At 41.0% G+C, this 18824-nt stretch overlaps 1 protein-coding gene across 7 annotated transcripts in view; it reads left to right on the forward strand.

Moving 5' to 3' along the window:
* Positions 1-816: 816 nt before the first annotated feature.
* TBPL1 (TATA-box binding protein like 1) overlaps positions 817-18824 on the forward strand; it is a 35765-nt gene continuing 17757 nt past the window's right edge. The window contains exons 1-2 of one of the 7 annotated variants that reach the window (XM_049652990.1): positions 818-1223; positions 7994-8076. The gene's annotated coding sequence lies outside the window, so the exon portion shown is untranslated. Of the gene's footprint in view, positions 1229-1908; positions 2218-2241; positions 2375-7993; positions 8077-18824 lie in introns of those variants that run through there. The other 6 variants (XM_049652989.1, XM_049652991.1, XM_049652994.1 and 3 more) reach the window with 6 other exon arrangements.

The following is an 18824-nucleotide window of genomic DNA, read 5'->3' on the forward strand; positions in this document are numbered from 1 at the left end:
TCAGCCTTGGCACTAATCAGGGGATTACAGCCTTTCCCTTGCCATTTCCTTGGCAAATCAGACCATGTTACACTACAGCTTAAAACCCATCACTTCCTCTAGCACTTGGAAGAAAATCCAAACTCCCTTCTGTGTCTACGAGGCACTGAAGGTTTAAGGCCTGACTTTGTCTCCAATTTCATCTGATGTCACTCTTTCCCTTGATTTGATCAGGATGCTCCATCCACGCTAATGCTTCGGCATAGCAAACTCTTAGCATATCTTGTTCCCTCTGTCCGGAACACTCTCTGAACATCCCTTCCACTCCCATAGCTTTCAGTTAACAGATGAAATGTTACCTCCTAAGAGTCATCACCCCAGTATGACACAGACATTACTTTCCAGTCAAGCCTCGTTTATTTTCTTCACTTATACCTAACCAAGCTACAATTATTTAATATTATTCGAAAATAAGTTAGTACAAATACTGCAGCAAAATGGAAATTCCATTCATCTACAGAGCTTTTTAAATGCTCAGATATTTTTTGAATACTTAGAGTAGGAAGCAAAAGATCAAGAGCCATCCTTAGAGACCCAATAGATAATAAAATACCCAAATGGTTGCATACTCCCAAATCCCCTGAAGTCAGCCCTTGCCTTCATTTTCAAACGGATAGTGGCATTATCATTTTTCACCCACGATTCACACCAATCAGAGACCAGATACCCATGACCCCGCCTTGTAGCCTTTTATTAAATCAGAGCTGCCCATCGGCCTTTTCTGTGGCCAGAGGCTTCTGGCTGCAGCTGAGCTCGGGAGCAGAGGCCCGTGCCAGCCTGAAGAGTGGGACTCCGGGGGCGCCGCGGGGTTCTGCGCTGCCTGGCGCTCCCCAGGCCGTTACCCGAGTCTCGCTCCCGCGGGCAGCGCCTCTCAGGCCACCCCCGAGAGCTCATCGGACCGCAGCGCGGCCGTTCAAACTGGCGAGTGTGCGCCTCTCGGGGTTCCCGGATTCCAGGGCTACTTGGGCGCAGAGCCGTGAAAGAGTCTCAGTCCCCAGGCGCCCAGCTTTCGAGTGACCGCCCTCCTACGCCCGTCGGCCTGAGCCACCGTTTCTCCTGCTGGGCTCCCCAGCCCTAGCCTGCAGCCGCCCTCGCCCCGGTCCATCCTTCCAGGATCTGACTGCGCCGCGTATAAGCCTCTGAAGTGCTCGGGCTCCCAGGCGGAGTCCTGACCGCAAACCCAAGTTGAGTAAGGAATAGGGAAGGGAGAGACGACAGAAGTGTGACCTAAGCTCCCTGCCTCTATCTCTCTGTCTATCTATCTATCTATCCATCCATCCATCCATCCATCCATCCACCCACCCACCCATTCACCCACCCTTCTATCGATCTGTCCATCCATCCTTCCGCTATCATCTCCTGCCGCTGTATTTTAGGACTAGAATTAGAATTCCTTAATGAGAGGTTTATCATGACGTCGTAAATTAACGCGTTTAACTGAAAAAGCGAAAATAGGACTTTTTCAGACAGAAAATGTCTTAGAAAATAAATTTACTTGTTGAGAACTAGTTTTGCTAATTGCGTTAAATGGTGGACCTTGAAGTTGAACGAGCTAACGAGAAAGTTCTAAGGTTTTGACAAAAAAATTAAAGTCCATTTATACTATACTGTATGCCAGGAACAACGTACTCATGTTTAGAGATGAGCTAGAAAGGTACAAAGATCACGCAGTTTTTTCAAAACCTTTTTAGGCGGTCCTCCAGCAAAAGAAGTCTAGCCCAGTAGCACTCCCTGCCCCCAACACCCGGACGTCGCCAAGCCCAAGAGCGGGAGGGGCCTACCTTGGGGGACCAGGAAGGAGGAAGGGAAAGTGGGGAAAGGGGCGGGGGAAAGTGACGGGAGCAGTGAGAGCCGGAAATGAGTGGCTAGCGAGGAGCCCAGGGGCGCCCTGTCCGGCGGCGCTCTAGCCCCCGCGCACTGTCTCTATGTTCCCCCTGCGTCTGGTCTATTTATTGTCGCGGGGAAGAAGCGGCCGCCCAGTACCCGGAACAACAAAGCACGAAAGACGGAGCCCGAGCCTCGGGGGCTCCTAGCAACGGGTCGGGGCGGGAGTTCCATGGAGACTGGGGAGCGCGCCCGCCTCATCATCATCCTTGTCCTCCAGCTTATCCTCCGCGTCCGACGTAACCGGCAGCAGCGCTGCCGCCGCGTTCTCTGCCGCCGCCCCCTCTTCCCACGGTAACCCCGTAGGCGACCCTGGGCGGGGGGAGCGCGGGCGACCGGGCGGCCTGAGCGCCGGGTGCCGGGCATCTGGGCACCGGGGCTGGCGTGTGCGAGCCGGGCCGTGCGGTTGGTGGGGTATGCGGGGGCGGACGACCCGAGGAGAGGAACTAAGGTGGGAGGAATTGGTCCGGGGGCCGAGGGAGGGTCTACTTCTTAGGAGGACCGGGTGATCTTTGGGGAGCTCATCTGGGATAACGGCGTGGGGGGCGGGGCGTCCCTGCCTGCGAGCTTAACCGAGCGGGGTGTAGCAGAAGAAAAGAAGTGTTTTATTTTTCCTGTTAGCCACCCCTGGGAAAGACAGAAGGGAGATTCCCCATCCGTTTCTGTGAAGCCCTCACCCTGGAGAAGAAGAATCGTGCAAAGATGCTAGGGGTCCATTGCTTCCCAGAAAACTTCCAGCGGCCTCTGCCGCGGCGGGAATGCTACCAAATAGCATCTTCCCCGGTTACTGGTGCCGGCAATGCCAACAGCCCCGCTTTATTATTATTATTATTATTATTATTATTATTACCCAAATTAGGTTTGATGAAGGATCCGGAACTGAGGAAGATAAAATGAATTGTGGGCAGAGCTAAGCGAGGATCAGAATTGGGATAAGCGCTTAATGATAGCCCGTAAGAGCCCTAAAAGTAATTTAATTGAGAATGATGGTTTTTAAGACTCCCTCAGCCGCGGTGTGCATCTGCGGGCTCTGTCAGTGTGCTCATTGCAATAAGACTCAGACTGCAGCCAGCCAGTTCACATCTGTGAGCTCTCTGGCTGCGTCTGTCACCTGCAGTTGCAAAGCGACACTGGCAGTTAACCAGCGTGGGCTTCTGTATTTAGGGTTAAGAACAGTGCCTTAAAATTGGCTGTGGGTAAAAAAGAGAGAGAAACAAGCCTGGTGTGATTTTTGTGTGAAGAACCAATTACAGAATCCCTGAGAAAATTGAAAAATAGAAATATAAGGAAAAGATTTAGCAGTCGGAGCGTAATCTGCTGTCTCTTTTAAAGTTTGAGAAAATGGCAGGCCATTCAAATGGAGAATCTGGTTTAAAGAATTATTTGCAGTTTGGTACCTCCAGGTAAATATTTGTCAGCTTATATGATCTCTGTGCTTTACATCACTATTTAGTGGTTTTATACTTTCCCAAATCATTCCAGGTCAGTAAATGAGGTTTCCCTATGGCATACTGAAATGGCCACATATACCTTCAAGAGAATATCATCTTCATGTCCAGTGAGAATAAAGCTCTTTATATAAAGTTGAGGATTAACAATGAAAATAAAACTGATAAATCACAGAAGCAATTATGTCAACCACAGCTTCTGTTTGTCTCAAGCTTTTTTTTTTTTTTTTTTTTGGCTAAGCTGGCTTGTCTTAAGCAAAATGTGTCATCCTTATTCTCAGCCCCCTCTTTTCATACTCTTTGCCTTCAAGATCAGAAACTAATGGTCTGCTAATAAGTGCTCTTGATTGGTTCACTATAGCCAGAATAGCGTTTTTAACACAGGCATTTTCATGGAGTTGGGGTTCAGTATCTCTTGTTAAAGGACTTTCATGGATGTGCAGTTACCTTTAATGGAAAGTATAAACATTGGGAGACTTAGAGTTGCGTTTTAAGATTCTAAGAGGAAAAACCCAAGATTGTCACCTTTAGGTTAATGAATCAAGGATTGTTTAATCTTTTCATAAAGCTCTTCTTCTATGAAGGATATCCTGGGGGAGGACCACACTTGAAGCTGTTGGATGTTGAGTCCCAAGATTTCCATAGTGCACATGAGACTTAAGTGAATTCCCTCAATCACAGGGTTGCCATCACATACTTCACCTAGACCTGTTTGTGGTTCCCTGTCTGTTCCGTGTTTGAGTGGGGGTCAGGCCCTAGTTTCCACCTTTAGTAGCAATCCAAATTCTGTGTTCCCTGCTCTCTACTGAAACATTCCCAGTGTTTGGTGTTGTTTTAGTTCCTATCCTTATTTAATCATGTAACAGTCCAAATGATTTTTTGGGCTATTTGTATTGTTTGTTTCTTACGGAGTTTTTGGTATACATCCTTGGGCTATATATCCTTTTCATTAATGTTACTTTGTTGTATTTTCCTTCTTCTGTATGCCTCCCCTTTATTTGTAGAATTGAAGTGGTCATGTCAGATGTTCTGTATTCATTCTGTTTGTGCAGAACAGCAGGTTAAGAGCCTCATGCTGGGACTGTATTGAAATAAAGCATGTAAAAAATATTGTCACTTTTCAGAATTAAAAGGTGTTTTACAAGTTCAAGTGGTAGTACTATAATTACAGACACAGTCACTTTTTTAAAGGTTAAAAGTATTGTAGAGCTCACTGTGTGTTTTTAATTGAACCTCAGATTTTCATAATTTTTATTCTGAAAACCTTCTTAGTATCAGTCTTTTCTGATCATTTTGCATCTGAATATTTAACTGAAATTACATTTTGCCAAGTTTGAGGGAACAATTTAAGTGATTCCCACAAATTTTTCTTTATGTGGATAATTTTTATATCAAAACTTTTGTGGATATACAGTAGTCCCCTCTTTATCTGTGGTTTTGCTTCCTGTGGGTTCAGTTCCCCCTGGTCAGCCAGGGGCTGGAAGCAGACAATCTTCCTTCTGATGTATGGCCGGAATGTCAGTAGTAGCTTAATATTAGGTTATTAGGTCATAGGGCCTACATCATTCACCTCATTTCATCTCAACATATATGCATTTTATCATCTCACATCACAAAAAGAAGGGGGAGTAGAGTACAATAAGATATTTTGAGAAAGACCACATTCACATAACTTTTCTTATAGTACATTGTTATAATTGTTCTGTTTTATTACTCTTGTTAATCTCTTACTGTGCCTTGTTTAGAAATTACACTTTAACATAGGTATGTATGTACAGAGAAAAACATAGTGTATATAGGGTTTGGTATTACCTGCAGTTTCAGGCATCCACCAGGGGTCTTGGAACATATACTCTACAAATGGGGGGAACTACTATATACGTGTATAGAATGTGCAGAATTTGCTCTAAACTAGAGCAAATACATATGAAATATGCAACCGAATGTTATTGGAGAATGTTATTTCTTATCATGGACGTGGCACATCACTTACAATAAATATTGTGTAATCTAGTTGAATGGGTGTCAGCATTGTTTTTAGGCGAAGGGAGCCGGTAAGAATCTGGTGATTGAACGGATTTCCTTCCGTTGCATCATTGACCATGTTTTGAAATTATTATTGCTTTGAAAAATAAAATTTAAATTGATTTTAGAAGAATTTATAGTAGAATGTTTCCCCCGTGTGTTTAACTGAAGACCTGTAGTGCTTTGAAAATTTAGCTGTGTTGTGACATTTGAATTAAAAAATAAGGATTTCCTGAAACGTACACTCAGCTTTGTTACACCTTTTATATGCCTAATGCCGCATCGAGTACGTAAAGCTGGAAGAAAGGTGTTTCTCTTCAGGTGCTTTTTGTGCACTTGTAGATAGCAGAGAAATGGACATACCATGAATACCGAAACACGACACACAAATTTGTATTTTAAATCCCTTGTTACACACTGCCTGGTGCTATTGATGTCCAGATTTCATCATGCCTGATAAAATTAGGACTTTCTGGAGGATCAGGACTATGAGTTGCCATCCTATTGTATGCTAATGTCATGCAGGTGTGTGTACATATTTTGAAGATTAACATGTTAATAAAAGGGTATATTTATTTTCTTTGACTTCGGAGGGTAATCTGGTAGATGAGGGGAACCTTTAATTATCTAATCTAATTAGTAATCTAATTCTTGATGCCTACAATTTCAGTCATTTTGTTTTTTTGTTTTACTGGCTGCAAATTATAAGCAAAAACTTCTCTAACATGATTGGGGATTTTTTTTTTTAAACCAGTTCAAACAGTAAAAATAATGATTTACTGCCTTGAGTAGCTCCAGTATTTGCTCGCATGAATACCACCTTGGGAAATTTCGAAAGGGTGAAAGAGTATATTCGTGTTTGAGGTCTTGCCAGGCTACGTATACAAATTTGACTTTTGTGATACAACCTTTTATTAAGACGAAAGATACGGAGTGCGTGTGTCTGTGTAGTTGTGGAAAAACCAAGATTCTAGAAATAGGTCATTAGTGAAAAAGAATCAGTTTGTATCAGAAGTTATATTCATCTGGTCTTATCGTGTGATTGGTGATAAAACTCAAAATTTGGCTTCGATGGCTTGTTTTGGATGGGACACCTGCTGCTAGGGATCCCATTAAATGTTAAACACACTAAAGTGAGTTCTGGGACAGTTCGGATGGGCCTTCGTGCAGGAATCAATAATGAAACTGTTTAAAATTTCACGAAAAAAAAAAACGTAGCACAAAAGTTTGGCTGGCAACTTCAAGCATGCAGTATTCATTCATCAAGCAAGAGTACTGAAAATCAGATTGTGTACTGAGGATGCTTTTGTCAGGACATGTGTGGATGAGGACTCTTACTGTTTTAATTGTATTTAGCACCACAGAGATCTGCTTATAAACATTGGTCCGTGGTATGTTTTTTTGTTTTGTTTTGTTTTATGTCTGTTTATTTTTGAGCAAGCGAGAGAGACAGAGCAGAGCTTGAGCAGGGAAGGGGCAGAAAGAGAGAGAGGGAGAAACGGAATCGGAAGCAGTCTCCAGGCTCTGAGCTGTCAGCACAGAGCCTGATGCATGACTTGAACCCACAGACTATGAGATCATGACCTGAGCTGAAGTTGGACGCTTAACTGGCTGAGGCACCCAGGTGCCCCTGTTTTTGGTTTTTAACTCCCTCGATGAAAATGCATAAAATTTTAAAAGAAGTAAAAATTTGTTTTTGTTAATTAAGTAGTTCCAAAGAATCAGGTGCGAGCCTTCTTTTGTTGATAAATTACAGGTATTTTCATTGTGAGGCAGAACAATTTTAGTCAAAATCAGTTATACTGTTTTCTTAGGATTAGTCTTAATATAGCACTTAACAGTATGGAATCAGGATACAGGCTGTCTGTGTTCAATACAGTGGCCGTGCTGCTCTTTGATGATATGGCCTGAGTAATTTATTTCACTGCCTTGATTCCCCAGTTGTTTCAACTACAGTATGGGACTAATCCCAGTACGACCCTGTAGGATTGCTGTGAGAATTAAGTGAAAAGCATTTGGAACAATGCTCAGCATAATTAGGTGAAAAAATATTCCCTGATGCTAACAGCATTGGTACTAGGCAGCACATGAAAGGTGAACCAGCTATATAGTTTGTGTCCTTCATATGGAGGCTTTCTGTTGAAGCACTGGAATTCTTGATGTGTGATTACCGACTTAGACTCATCCCTGCTGTTAGGTTCCGGGGGGAGGGAAGCACTTTTGTTTTAATTTTGAATTATCACACAGGCATCTGGTTAGCACTTACGGCAGATGGACTAAGTAAAAAGAGACATCTCTGTTTCTTGGGAAAGGAAGGCCAACAAAGCCTGATCTGGCACCACGTTGCAGCTATTGAAATGCTATTACCCTGTGGACTTGACCACTTGTTTTGCTGTATGGTGCTTCTGAATAAAAGCAATAGACCCTGGTGGTTTTATTTAGCAGAATTCCTCTTTCTTTAGAGGATACTATTTTTGCTTGTATAACCTTAAATGGTGATAAACTTGAAACTTGTTGGTGTCTTTGTCAGGCCATTTAACTTGTGTTTTCTGTTATCACTATAAATGTCCTACATTGTAGCTTTCTTGTAATTTTAGAAGTAGCTGAGACTGCTGCTCTGCTCCAGTAATTCAAGTGACTCAAGGATGACCGCATAGAACTGGAAAATTATTTGTTTATGGTAAGGCTAACACCAGATACCGAGGCTTACCTAAGCAGGGGAATAGCTTGATAATTGTAGTTTTGTTTAGGCTGTTATTAAAATGGTTAACTTTTTAAAGTGAAGTACAAATGTTTTAGTTTAGTTAGAAGGACATTTGAAACTGCTGACTAGAAAATAAATGTTTCTGCTTAAATACAGTGAATTGCAAACTGTTCTTTTCTGTTTTGGCTGACATCCAGGTCTTGGTTTTTAGTTGAAATAATGTTTTCATGAAAGGTATATTACAGAAGTTTATATGAAACGTGCTATTAAAAATATGTTTTGCTTTAAACGTACAGGGGTCGAGTTTTATAACCCTTCCATATTGTGCTGTTTTGTTTTAGTTGCTTTTTATACTATTTCTCCCCTAAGAAGATTGGCGTATATGCTTGTATGTAGAGATGGTGGCTTTTGTTTTCCTGTTTAAAGAGAGGGAAGTTTAGTTGATGTTCTTGATTTAGTTGAGTAGTCATTTCGTTGACTAGATTGATATAGTATTGATATAATATTGTTAACATTATTCCTGTAGCCATCATGGATTCTGGATCTGAAAAATATTGAGATAAGCAAAGAAATGATCATGGCTATTTCACTGATACCTATATCCATATGTATCTATATATATCCCTGTAGATATCTATATCCATAGATATATATCCATAGATATATCTATAGAGATATAGATATATAGTTTATACATACACACCTCCATATATCCTTTTAGATATTCTAAGGACTATAGTGGGAGATTTTTATGAAAACAGGTCTCCAAGGTGTTAATATTGTCCAGAATAAAAGCCCGTTTTGAAATAAAGGTCTGACTGACACATTGTTAAATGTTCCCTAGTGTTCTTTCCACCACACTTTTTCAGGGACAGGTGTTGCTGACCTTGAGATATAAAGATAATAAAGCTGATGTGTAGTCTAAAAGCACAAATACGAAGATGGGAATTTGGTTTTTGACTATGGGCACCATTTATAGAACCCATCGTTGTTTGAACCTCAGCTAACATTCCTGGTAAACCTGAACCTTCTGTGGAATAAGAACCACCCCAGTCCTTGTAAATTGCTGCAGAGCCTCTTTCAAGGTGCAGAGCCTTTTCTTTTCCTTACCAGCTGATGGCTACAGTGAGCTTCTTGGCTGTCTCCAGTTATTCGTATGTGTGTGTAACCCGGTGAAGTTGTGATGAGCATCCTCTAATTGCACGGCTTGACCATATATATCCCAGAATCTCTGCTGGGGGCAGGTTAGGGTAGATGTGGATGGTACAACCTTCCTGAAGGCATAGTCACCAGTTCATGAGACCTGCCTCAGCACAACGTTGGTATGCTAATCTCAAAGGTACACTAGATTTCTTAACCCAGTTCTTTCCTCCTTTTTTGGTGATGGTGGCAGTTAAGGTATGTGACACAGCTGAACAGTTTATGATTGACGAAAAGCCACGTGAATAACTCTTTTATCATCTCAGCAGCATACTGCTAGTGTGAATCCTTAGGTTAGTAAAGCTGAGAAAACCTTTGGCTGGCCAGTGATCTTGAAAATTCTCCTTCAGTGCATAGTACAGTACCACTTGGATAATTGTTTAATTTGTGTGTCTATTAAGAATGTGTGTCTATTAAGAATGTGTGCCTTTTAATTTACTCTTTCTAGGCTTTTTGTTTGGGGCCGATTAAATTGGAAGAGTTTCAAATGTCTGAAGCTACATTCTTAATTCGTCTTGTGTTACATCCTCACTCTTACTTTGTAAAGAGTGGAATGATGGCTTTATTATCATATTCATTTAATTGCGCGACTGGTAGGCTGGAGGCAGCTGACCTGTTGGCTGGTCTGTGACCAGCTACCATGGAATGAACTTTGGGTATGGATGGTTTAGGGCTCACAGGACTCCTGGGGTTAAAATGGAGAACGTAACCCTTAGGAGAAAGGAAAGGGAATATATACATCAAAAACGTTAAGGATCTGTATGGGTGTTTTAATTAAAATAATTCTTTCTTTACATCAGAAACATACTTCTGTATTTGTAAAAGCTCCTGAAACACAGTTGCCCTTCAGGATTTGGGGGTCTAAACTGAAACCAATAATAACTTGTTAGGTGTGTGAACACTAGGCAGAACATACCAGTAAGTTAAATAAGGGACATAATAGATGCTGTTAGAGAACTTGAGTGGTTTGGGGCTACTAAGATTCTTACCTGTTACAGTGAAAAATGTCTGCCCTTCCTACTTACTCCCCAACCCCACAATTCGGTTTTTCACTTGTTCTTGAAGTATTCATCTAATTTAGCAACTATTTGTTGAGTTGATGACCAAGTGCCAGCTAAGCCAAATTCTAAAGGTTACACATTTATATTAAACAGCTCTCTTCAAGGCGTGTGGTGCCTATAGCACACGGTCATCATGCAGACGGTACCTCTGCGGTACCCTCTGCTCGGAGAGCTCCTCTTAGTGTTTCGTGACTGGTTCCTTCTTATCCTACAGGATCGCACGTTAAGAATAATTTTTCGTCTCTGAGGAACTTAAGAGGCCTGCCTGCATCATTCCTCCTAGAGTTTCTGTTGTGTCCTCTTATTCCCTTCACAACATAGATCACATTTTCTTAATTATTTTAATTGCTTATCTGTTCATTGTCAGATTCTTCCACCTGAATACAGCTGCCGTGAAGTTTCCTTCCCTGACCGTTGTTCTGAGCTGTATTCCCAGTGTCCAGCTACAGTGCTTGGTTCGTATCAGTTGTGTATTCAATGAGTCTAACCACAAGTAAGAGTCTGTTAGTGAAGCAATGAGGAAAGGGCATCCTAGGCAAATTTAAAATTAAGAAAAGGTCTGCTGGAGGAGAAATAGTGAATAGCTGAGATTGTTAAGGTGTGTTGGAAGTGGAAGAAGATTAGGTCACAAAAGGTAAATTGGAGGCTCGAAGCTCACTGCATTCCAAGCCAAGCAAGTTAGATTCCATGTGTCCCTGCAAGAGAGCCAGACTTTTCTTTAAGCAGGGGTGTGGCACAGTTACGAAGAGAGCTTATTTGTTGGATGGACTAGATTGTGGATACTGCAAGCAAAGTTCCATTAGAAGGCCGTGGTCATAAGGACATGTGAAAGCCTAAAATAAAATGTCGATGCTTCGGATGCAGAAAAGAAGCAAAGTGAAAAGTTAACTGGGTATAAGAGAAAGAGAAGAGCTGAAGGATGATTGATTCTGAAATTTCTGATTCAGGTGTTGAGTGTTGGAGGGTGGCTTCATCAACTGAAATTAAGAATTAAGAGACCACAAGTATTTCTGAGGGGATTAACTGATTTTGGATATGTTGGTTTAAGTTAACGAACATACCGCACAGCCAGTGAAGAAAATGGATTCAGATCTCTGATAGGTTAGGATTGATGTAGGAGTCATAAACTCAGAGATAACAGTTGAAGCTTGGAAAGCTTATAGAAGAAAAGGTTTATAACCTTCAGGGCTCTTAAATTCATCGAGAATATGAAAAACAAATGGCCTCCTCAGGTACACTTCCAAATTTGTGTGTGCACAATTTCAGGGGTTCCTCACCTCTGGAACCTATTGTTGAGCTTTTCAGGAACTGTCCTGGGATTCAGTGAGGAACTTCCAATTTGCGGAGCAGAAAAGTATTGTAGATGGGAGGAGAACCTAGGGAAAGGTGCCTCAGAAGCCAAAACTAGGGGTGGTGAGGGAGAATTTTGAGAGTCAGGAGTGCCCCGTGCTTTGTGCTCTGGAGAGGTCCATCAGGAGGGAGTTTCAACTGCGACATCAGATTCAGCAGTGAGCCGCTCGTTCCTAAACATTTCATACCATGCAGAGGCACAGGGCAGAGTGTGACAGTTTCATGCATGAATCAAGTTAAGGAAACAACGCATGGTAAACAGACTACAGAAGTCTTGATGTTCTCTAATGATAAACAGGCCTAATATGAGAATAGAGTCCATTTTAAGGACCTGCCGAAAGGGAAATTCCATTATTTTGATGACCTGTTGTGGTGTTGCAGCCCAGTGGTTCTCAGCTGGCTGCCCACTAGAAACAACTTGGCAATGTTTTTAAAAATTAGGGCCCCCATGAAGGTTAGTTAATCAGTATCTCTGGGGGTTGAGATTTTGGTAGTTGTTATTTTATCTTTTACTTAGTAGTTAAGAGCTAGTGTTGCAGTCAGAAAACTTCATTATCATTCCTGATTTATGTTCTATGTAAGAATACTTTCTTTTACTTGTATGTTATCTAATTACTCAGTTTACTGTTGTGCTGTTTTAAAATATTTTGTCTTTCTCGCAGACCTTAATTTCCAGTTTAAAAAACGTGACTCAGCCCTCAGTCAATTAAAGATCTGACAGTTCTGAGTAAATTAAGACGTTCTTAATGGTGCTTACATGTGGAAAGATATTCATTCTGTAACCCTGTTTGCTTTTATTTAAGTATGTTACTTTTTTACTAAATAGTAAAAACTGCTTTTTACCTAGAAAAGTTTGAACTCTGTATTACTATTTTCCAGCTAGCTGATTTATTTCATAATTCTACCTTCCTTTTCTTAAAATGGCACTCATACATGACATAGACCTTAAACAGGTTGTCTACACTAGAGCACACATTTTATACGAAGGGTAAGCCTGTAAAAGCAGTTGAAAGGAAACCATCAAAATAGAAAATTTCTCATGTTGTATTCTACCTTGGGGTGCTTTCTCTTGATTAAATTCTTGGTGAGCTGTCGGCATTCAAGTTTGAACCCTGCATTCACATCCCTGACATAAAAATCAGAATACAGAATACGGAGAACTTTGAACTTTATGGGTGTCAACCCTGACACCAACCAGAAGGTGAAAGAGGGGTTGTTCAGCTTACTAGCCGCCTAGGGAGTTAATATTTACACTACCAAGAAAATTATAATCTTTTTAAAATTATGTGGTTTTATTAGCTTATTAGTGGCTTAATTAGTTTCACAAAGTGTGGTTACTTATGAGTAAGTTAGGACGAATATCAAGATTCTCTATAAAGTGACAGACGTAACTAGTTTTTGAAATGATGGCTCACAATATGGGAGAATACGACATATAAGACTGGGGAGAAAACCTGTGCCATACACTTGAAATGAACAGAGTAGATTTACACTTTAAGCGAAATGAACATGATACACAGTTTTGTTGCAGTTTAGTTTCCAAATCTGTTGTACCTCTAATTTTCCTGTGTTTGCAGGTACCTAGCTGAGTAAAAGCAAAATATATATTTTGCAATATGTAATAGACTTGGTCAGATTCTTTTTCCCTCTCTCTCCTTGTTCCCCTTCTCCCCTAACCCCAACCCCCCCCCCCCAAAAAAAAAACTCTGCATAATAAGCACTTGGTTTGAAATGGTTTTATTATTGAGGATTTTTTTTTTTTTAACGTTTATTTATTTTTGAGACAGAGAGAGACAGAGCATGAACAGGGGAGGGTCAGAGAGAGGGAGACACAGAATCTGAAACAGGCTCCAGGCTCCGAGCTGTCAACACAGAGCCCGACGCGGGGCTCGAACTCACGGACCGTGAGATCATGACCTGAGCCGAAGTCAGACGCTTAACCGACCGAGCCACCCAGGTGCCCCTATTACTGAGGATTTTTAAAAAAATCACTGTTAAATCTATTTTTTTATAATACTAAACAGACACATCAAAATTCTTTATTTTTCCACTTGCTTTTTTCTTTTTTTCTTTTTCCTTTTATTCTTTGTCCTTTTTAGAGTTTATTTATTTTGAGAGAGAGAGACAGAAAAAGAGAGAGAGAGAGAGAGAGAGAGAGAGAGAGAGATCCAGAGTGGGGGAGGGGCAGAGAAAGAAGGGGAGAGAGAGAGGATCCCAAGCAGACTCTGCACTGTCAGTGCAGAGCCCGACTTGAGGCTCCAGCTCACAAACCACAGGATCATGATCTAGGCTGAAATTAAGAGTCAGACACTTAACCGACTGAGCCACCCAAGCACCCCCAACCCCACTTTTTTTTTTTTTAAAGAGAGAGAAAGCAGAGGAGAGGGGCAGAGGAGCCTGACATGGGGCTCAATTCCATGACCCTGAGCTCATGACCTGAGCTGAAATCAAGAGCCTGACTCTCAACTCACTGACACCCCAGTGCCCCTCTACCCCTTGCTTTTAGACTTGAAAGAACATGATTTGTTTTTGTTTTTGTTTTCCAAAGCTTGAGGACCACAGCAGATAACTGGAAATCCTTTCCAGTTTTGAACACTTCTGTATTCATGGAAGATAAAGAAAGGAGATAATAATAACAATGAGAATTGCTAAGTTTGAATGCTTACCAACTGTTAGTACTGCACTGTGTTTTGCATGAAATTTCAATTTTTGCAACACTCCAGGATAGGTCCTATTACCTGCCTTATTTAATAGATGAGGACATTTAGGCACAAAGGCATTAAATAACTTACCTAGGGTCACACAGCTGATAAATGGTAGGGTCTTGGTTTAACCCAAGTGATCTATTCCAGAGTCTGAGCTCTGAAACCTCTGTGTGTGTGTGTGTGTGTGTGTGTGTGTGTGTGTGTGTGTACTGCTTTTTAATCTCAAGCTAACAGTTAAGCTCTTCCAGACATTTTATTGAATGTGTTTAGTGTCTTGGGAACTATGCTAAGGTTTGGGTGTAAAAATAAGTAAGATTTGATTATGTACTTGAGGAGTTTATTGTCTACCAGGGAGACATAAATAAATACGAAATTTTACTATAGTGTGGGGAAATCCTGTGATAGTGGTTTGCATAGCAACATGGTACTGGGACTCAGAACAGGGACACCCTGGCTCAGTCTTAGGGATCGGATGTCTCAGTTCCTTTGATTTCTTATTTTATCCGTCGTGGTTTTAATTACCTTCTCTACTCAGGTTTTCAGATTTTTACCTCTAATCTGGACCTGTCCTGAGTGATGGACTGTTACCTAATTGTCTGCTCTGTACCTCCCTATGGATGTCTTCTAAGTTCCTTCAACTCAGCATTCCCCAAACAGAATCCTCACCATCGCTCCTTGTCCTGTCTGCTCTGCAGCGTGCTCTCCTTCCAGTGTTTCTGTAAATAGTGTGTTAGGCAACAAACCTGGAGTCATCCTCCACCCCCTTTTCCTCTTTCTGTATCAGCCACAAAGCTGTGTTCAGTCATCTCCTAGAAATGTCACTCTTCTGTCTACTTCTTTGCATCTTCATCCACCCTGTCTCCACTGCTTCCCTCTCTCACCAGGACTGCTGCACTGGACCCTGACTGAGTTTCCTGCCCGTTCTTATCATCCAGTCCATTCTTCCATTACAGAAGTGCCGGGGATATATTTTTAAAAAGCAAATACTTCATGTCATTTCTTGCTTCTCTTTTAGTTCATTGCTCTTGGGATGAATGTGAGAATGTGAAAATCCTTAACGTAGTCTGGAAGGCATGACCCCTCTGTGCATCTCCAGCCTGGTCTTGCGCCACTCTTTCCACTTGAGCTGTGCTGGCCCTTCTTCAGGTCGGAATAGTTTGTACTCTTCACCTTGGAGCTGAGAACACCTGCATTCCCTCTACCAGGTCTTGCTCAGGGCTGGATCCCCAACCCCCCCCCCCCCCCAGCATGAGGCCTAATGCTTAGATTTCCAATTCATTTCTACAGAATTGATTGAATGAAGGGGATGCTGAGCTATAGAACAAATAGGAGTGAGACAGGTGAAGAATTTTAGCGAAGGAATAGCATAAGCCGGCAAAAGATTAATATTCTTTAACATATAAGAGCTTGTATAAAGCAGTAAGAAATCTCAGAAGGAAAATGAACACAGAATCGGAGACAGTTAACAGAATAAATACAAGTGGTAGTATTTTAAAAGTGCACTCTTATCAGTATTCAAGGAATTTCACCCTCACCAGTTAATTCACTATTGGTTTTTCTTGTATCTCAGATTGTCAAAGACCTTTTCAGAATACTTTGTTGGCGAGCTATGACAGAATATACATGTGATCTCAGTCTTGTTTAATATGCAGATAAATGTAAGGATTCAGCAGCCTAAAAACATGTGCCTTTTTGAGCATGGGGGAGGGGGGACCTTAGTAATTATAACTGTGGTAGGACTTGTTTTTCTTTGAGTATTTTGTATGTGATTGGAAAATGACGTGGTATCTTCCTTAAAATCCTGCATTAAGGCCATTTATTTGAAATACTAAGAAAGCTATCCAAAGTAAATTTTGTTCTTCATAAGGAATTGGTACACTCAATTTCTCATCTTTTGAGTTTGAATCCGCAAATTTCAAGTTATATTCAGTAAAATATACTTATTTTCTTGTTATCCACAGTAATACATTAGTTGATGTTAGCATTGACTAATATGGCATTAATTGGGCACATTATGATTTGGGAGGTGTTCATTAATTTCTCAAAACAAATCATGTGATGAGTAAATGGTGTATGCATTTTGCAAATAAGTGTAGGAACGTTCAGAGCCAGCCCACTTTCACAAAGCTTCCACTAGGATCCAAGTTCTCTTACTTTATTTCTGAGAGAGAGAAAGAGAGCCTCTGCTCAAGCACTGGGGAGGGGCAGAGGGAGAGAGAGAATCTTAAGCAAGCTCCATGCTCAGCTTGGAGCCCAACCCGGGGCTTGATGTCAAAACCTTAGATCGTGACCTGAGCTGAAATCAAGAGTCAGACACTTAACCAACTGAGCCACCCAGGCACCCCCAAGTTCTCTTATTTTATAGATAGATTTTAGTACATGATGAAATAGTGAAATTCTTAAGTGGGCTACTATTTAAACATTATTAATATGAGGTAGATATTAGATTATTCTTAAATTGCAAAAATACTTTGTTTTGTTTTAACTGGAACTTTTTCTTTGAGTGTAAACCATTGATTTGCCTTTCATTAAGCACACATTCAGAAAATCATCAAGTTAAATTAAATTAAATTTTCCTCCATTATTTTTTAGGCACCATTACAAATATTTTTACTGACTGAAACATAAAAATTTTCCTTACTATTTTTTTTAAATAGATAGTTGCTGGCAACCCACACTTGTTAATTAATTTCCATAAAAACAGTATTTTTGTAGTTTTCTTAATACAGATTTAAAAAATCGTAACAGTTCATTTTGATGCAAGGTATTTACATGAATGCTACCAGCTTGCTGGTCTTCAGAATTGTTATTTAGACTGAGTCATAGTAGGTGGACGCAAAAGTAATGCAGATACTTTAACTTTCTGTTTAACTCAATGTAATCATGGTTTGTATATCAAGTACTTTTTGCTTTATACTTAAATACTTGTTGAATGTTTTATATAATATGGATGGCATAATATATAAGCTTTTCCTTTGGAAAGTACAAGGGTTTTTTTTAGGCCAGGCGTCCTGTTAGTAAAATTTTCTTTCTGTGGCTAGAATGCAAAAATGCCAGCCCTAAGGATGGGTCCCGGAAGTGCACCAGGTGACAGAATGATAGAATGTCACCCTGCCACACGGGTTCAAGGTTTGCAGCTTCGTCCATGTGCCTGTGCTGTTGCCCTGTAGTGCTGCCAGTCGTCTCCCTCCACCTGCCCCTTTGAACATACACGCATGTTGAAGGCAAAGCGGGAAGTTGAGAATTGGGATGTTAATTTAACTAAACTGACATAGTAGCTCTAGAACTGAAATAAAAATTTAGTGTATAATGCCTAGTTTGTCAGTAGCCTGTCTTCATCTAAGATGTTAGAATCTGGGATTTGAGAATTAGGTGGGACCTTAGAAACCATCTAGTCTCATCTTATACTCAATCGAAGACTCATTCTATAACATTCTTAACTGTTGGTTAATTCTCTAGCCACACCTCCCCCCCCCCCCCCCCCGCCTCCTTTTGTGACACTTCTCTTCTGTGGAGTCCCCTGCTTTGCAGTGGTATTTGTTTATCAGTGTGGCTTCATGAGATCTGCTTCCATGTGACTTTAACTGGTTCTGTCAGTTTCCTTTTTATTCAGATATTTGAGAACAACTGCTATCTTTTCTTTCCTGCGCTAAATGTCCTGAGACTTCCCTCACACACTATTTTTATATCTCATACCATCCTGCTTCCCTCTGGATATCTGGTTATCATTGCCCTCTTTAAATGACAATGTTTGGATAGTGAGATATTTTGGTAGCAAAAAAGGCTATAGGCACTCCTTTGCTGTAGGTGCTCCTATCTAACCTAGGTTCTGTTTGTTTTTTAAGTAATATAATCACAACTTCATGTTGTCTTAGTATGGCCTAGTGTGAAGTAAAGTCTTTTCTTAAACACTTTTTACAATTATTGTGGGGAGGCACCTGGCTGGCTCAGTCGGTTAAGCATCCAACTTCGGCTCAGCTCATGATCTGACCTGGGTTCGAGTCCCACGTCAGGCTCCGTGCTGACAGCCTGGAGCCTCCTTCGGATTCTGTGTGTCCCTCTCTCTCTGTCCCTCCCATGCTCGTACTCTGCCTCTCTCTCTCTCAAAGACAAATAAACATTAAAAAAATTATTATGGAAATTTTCAGAGAGAATTAAAGGGAGAATAGTATAATGAATACCCATCTGTATGTCTATCACGTACATTTAACAATTGTTAAGACATGCAACAGTAACGTGACATTTTTTTGGTCCTAAAATACAATTATATTTACTGTCCATATCTATTCTGTATCCCAGAATAGATTGTCCAAATTTGTTTGGTTCCTGTAGCAGGATTCCAACATCTAGGGAATCATCTGAAACTTTATCCAAATCTATTTGTTACCGAGTTCAGATAATGAAAAAC

Source organism: Panthera uncia (assembly GCF_023721935.1).
Source record: "Panthera uncia isolate 11264 chromosome B2 unlocalized genomic scaffold, Puncia_PCG_1.0 HiC_scaffold_24, whole genome shotgun sequence".
Taxonomy (NCBI): domain Eukaryota; kingdom Metazoa; phylum Chordata; class Mammalia; order Carnivora; family Felidae; genus Panthera; species Panthera uncia.